Below are 4559 nucleotides of genomic sequence, written 5' to 3'. Positions count from 1 at the left end.
AAAAATGCCACCTGGATCTCGAGTTTTATAAACTCGAGTTTTAAGTCTACCTAAACTCGAGTTTTATAAACTCGAGTTTAACTATATATCGTATTATAAATTATGTAGTTTATACGCATATAACTCGAGTCTTAGAGACTCGAGTTTTATGCAGTAACTCGAGTCTTATAGACTCGATTTCCTCTGGGCATGTTTATTTAAAACTCAGCCCGTGGCATTTAACTCTCTCACATTCTCCACTCTCACTGCTCAACACACAGAGAAAACCTAAAATCTCAGCCTCACTAACTCTCTCACTCACTCACCCTCACTAACTCACTCACCCATAACTCTCTCACACCACTCACTCTCACAAAACCACATTCTCCACTCTCACTGCTCTTCCCTCTCAGCAAATTCATATCTAAGGTAAGGGTTTGCATAATTTGATTGTCATTATAGTTGGGTATGTTGTCTATGGGTGTGGGTTAAAGAGTTTTACCATTTATTTTGTAGATAGTTAACATAACTTAGTTAATTTATCAATATTGTGAATTATAGAACTTTGTTTTGTTAGTGTTAATTTTTTGAGTATTTATTTGTATAGTTTTTGTTATCAAAATTTTATTCATCATTTTATTTTGATCATGATCTTACAAATTTCTTTGACTTTATTTATCATTAGTTTGGGTATGAAATGGGTAGTGAATGAATGTAATGAATGGGAATGAGTATGTAATTATCAAAATTTTATTCATCATTTCTAGGTTTTTATTTTTATCATGATTTTACAAATTTCTTTGACTTTATTTATCATTGGTTTGGGTATGAAATGGGTAGTGAATGAATGTAATGAATGGGAATGTGTATGTAATTATCAAAATTTTATTTATCATTTCTAGGCTTTTATTTTTATCATGATCTTTCAAGTTTTTTTGACTTTATTTATCATTGGTTTGGGTATGAAATGGGTAGTGAATGAATGTAGTGAATGGGTATGTAATCATGCTCCTCTACCCACCTAGTTCTTTCACCTTTTAGGCATTATAGGTCACCACACAATGGAGTAATAGATAATTCCGTCTCTCCATCCACTAGGATTAGAAGGTTTACGTCTTGGCCTTTAGATATTAATGGGCACTCTATAACCTAGCTTGAATATGTTCATTGGTAAGATTGCATTACTTTTTTCCCTCACTTTACGACTATGTGATTTAACTAACATAGGACTTGACTTGAACAGGTTCACAATGCCTGATATTCTTATAATCATATACCATGGTGGTCCGCTTAAGAATCCCAATGCCAACAAGGGATTGCCATTTGAGGGGCCGGGTATGAAAACCTATTATGCCGAAGTTGATCGTAGGTTGAAAACCCTTGATGAATTGAAGATACTTGTCATGGAAGAGTTGGGTAAGAATCCGATGCGTACAACATGCAAATTACTTATCGTATGCCAAATGAAATCATGAAGCACCGGATTAATTACAAGTATATGCTGATAGAAAAAGACAAACATGTGAAGATCATGTTTGACAAGTTGGAGAGTATAGCTGAAGTAAGTAATATTGAGTTGTACATACAGTTAGAGCCGCGTGTAGGATGGCAAGAGGATATCCAACAAACAACTAGAAGCTTACAAGTTGCGCTTCCGGATGCTCAATATGAGTATTCTACACATGTAGAGGATGATGATGTTCATGCCGATGGAGATGATGATGATGATGACGACGACGACTATGTTGATGAGACTACTGCCGTTAACAATGATGATGACGATGATGACGACGACGACGACGACTATGTTGATGAGACTACTGTCGTTAACAATGATGATGACGATGATGATGATGATGATGATGATGATGATGACGACTATGTTGATGAGAATCTTGCCATTAACGGTGAAGATTTTGCCGATAAAGATGACTATGAAGACATGATTGAGAGAGGGGACTTTCGGGACTTTGGGGACTTTGAGAGGAACATTGATGACGATGAGACATTGGACGGCGGTGAACCTGATGCAGACAATGTTATTAGTGTCCAAAACATTACAAACACAATCCCTGCCTACGCACCTCCTGCGTTGTCATTCTCTGCAAATACTTGGGAAAATATGGTTGATCCTTCGCATATTGAGATGCCATTTGTGTCTACTTGGAGAGAGGGGATGAATTTGTGCAAAGGGTTGACTTTTGCGAGTAAAGTGGAGGTGAAGCGCGTATTAACAATTTGTGCCCTCAAGGAAAACAAAAACTTTAAGATCACTAGGTCGACGAGGAAAAATTTTTGTGCGAAATGCGTGCATGAGTCGTGCAAGTGGTATGTCTACGCAGTTATGAAGCCCGAGCTCCAAAATCTATGGATGGTCACCGTGTATGTGGGTCCTCACACGTGTTTACCGACCGGGGTGCGAAATGATGGTAGAATGATGAGTTGTAATTTTATTGCAGCGGTAAATCCATAACAAGTTACTTGAGGATCACACCACTCAAATTAAGCATCTCGGATCTCGATAGAGGCGAAATATAATGGCCATAAGCCTTCTTACTACAAGGTATGGGATGCGAAACAAAAGGCGATTGTGCTTATGTTTGGAGATTGGGAAGAATCTTACCAAAGGCTGCAAAAGTTGCTAATGGCGTATATTGATCAGGACCCGACTACCCGGTTTGCTATCGTGTCACACCCACCGATGAAGATCACACCGTATTGTTGCATTATGTGTTTTGGTCTTTCGGTCCATGCATATCGGGATTCAAATACGCAAGCCGGTTATCGGTATTGATGGGACCCATCTGTATGGTAAATATCGTGAAAGTTGTTGGTCGCAATGGCAACCGATGCTAACAACAAGGTATTCCCTCTCGCCTTTGCTGTTGTGGATTGTGAGTCGGGGTCCGGTTGGAGGTGGTTTTTACGATGCCTCGTAGAAACGATTGGCCACTGATACTCGACGACGGCATTTGCATAATTTCGACCGACATCTCGGTATCAAAAACGCCATTGCAAACCGGCCTAGAAGGGATGATGGAAAAGCAAAGGTATTTCATAGATATTGTCTTCGACATGTTGCTAGCAACTTCAACACCCATTTTCGAACTCGACTCTAAAGTCGGCGGCGTTGAAAGCGGGATATGCTAGTCGTAGTTAAATTTGCTACCATAATGGACTCCATTAAGCAGGTGGAAATTGAGGCCATTAGGAAGAAGAAGAAGGTGACGGGGAGGGATGGTAAGGAAAAGTATAATGATTATCTTCCATACACATACCTAATGAGCGAGGAGGTGGACATGTGGACCCGGTCATACGATGGTGGGAGACGTTTTGGAGCAATGACAACCAATATATCAGAGTGTTTCAATGGTGTGCTGAAAGGTGCACGGGGCCTTCCTATTGCCGCGTTGGTTGAGTTCACTTGGAGCAAACTTGTTCAATATTTCCACGACCGGCGCAAAGAATACCATTATGAGTTGTCAGAGGGTAAGAAATGGAGTGAATATGCCTTATCCACGTGGGATGGAAATAAGCGTAAATCTGAGAAACACTATCTCAAGCCATTTAGCAATGAAGAGCTGATATTTCAAGTAGTTACCCAACTCAACGTGTCTAGCGCAGAGGGGGAAACCACGATTACGAAGTTCGGTTATGGGAAAAAACATGCATGTGTGGGAAATGGCAAAATATAGGGATCCCGTGTTCACATGCAATTAGAGTATGTGACTATTTACATATTGATTCGACCACGTATATTCACCCATGTTATGGTTTGAACCATGCCCTTAGCACTTATGAGCATGGATTTGTGGTTCCTAAGTCACAGTCATTATGGAGGGATCCCATGGGGCCAAAGTGGTTGCCTAATCCGGCATTGTTGCGGGCCAAAGGTCGACCGGTGAAGTCACGAATAAGAAATGAGATGGATGGAGTGAGGAATAAGGATCAAGAACCGGGATGGCGGAGGGAGGACGCAGATTTGATAGAGAGTCAACCGAAGCAGACATGTGGACTGTGTCATGCTTCCGGGCATAACCGCAGAAAATGTCCGCAGTCCCGCGGTGCTTCCACAAGCGGCCATGTTCCACACTAGGTAGGTTGGCAAAAATTTATGCATCGGTTAAATAATTGTTGTTCATTCGATGTTTACTATCTTGTCTCCTAACGTAAATACTCTACGTTTTTCAGGCATCCTTCCATGGACGACGTTGTATTGGCTCTATGTGAACTTTTTGATTGTTGTTGAATGTACTTGTAATTCTCTATCCAATGTACCTCTATGAAGATTGTGATTTGAGTAGTATGGTTAGAATTGCAAATTAAGTGTGGTTGGACATGTTTAGAATGGTGATATATTGAGAATGACTTTTGTTGTGATTTGAGTGCATTTACATTGTAAAACAATGCCTGAAACAGAGCATTTTCTCGGGAAAAAAAAATTTGCCCAGTAAAAATCGAGTTTTAGACACTCGAGTTGCTTGGGAAAAAATTTTGCCCAAGAAAATCGAGTTTTAGAAACTCGAGTTCCAGGCAAAATTTTTTGAAACAGGCATGGCTCTCGCCTCTGCGAAACGAGC

The 4559-nt window shown here is 40.3% G+C and overlaps 1 long non-coding RNA gene across 1 annotated transcript; it reads left to right on the top strand.

Moving 5' to 3' along the window:
• Window positions 1–3726: 3726 nt before the first annotated feature.
• LOC142634544 (uncharacterized) lies at window positions 3727–4359 on the top strand. The gene is made up of 2 exons (XR_012844208.1): window positions 3727–4075; window positions 4171–4359. It is a non-coding gene; the product is annotated as an uncharacterized LOC142634544 (long non-coding RNA).
• Window positions 4360–4559: the final 200 nt, after the last annotated feature.

This window comes from Castanea sativa, chromosome 5, assembly GCF_040712315.1.
Source record: "Castanea sativa cultivar Marrone di Chiusa Pesio chromosome 5, ASM4071231v1".
NCBI classification, from domain to species: domain Eukaryota; kingdom Viridiplantae; phylum Streptophyta; class Magnoliopsida; order Fagales; family Fagaceae; genus Castanea; species Castanea sativa.
Note: the sequence above shows the minus strand (reverse complement) of the source record. Positions and strands in the feature narration are given on the sequence as shown.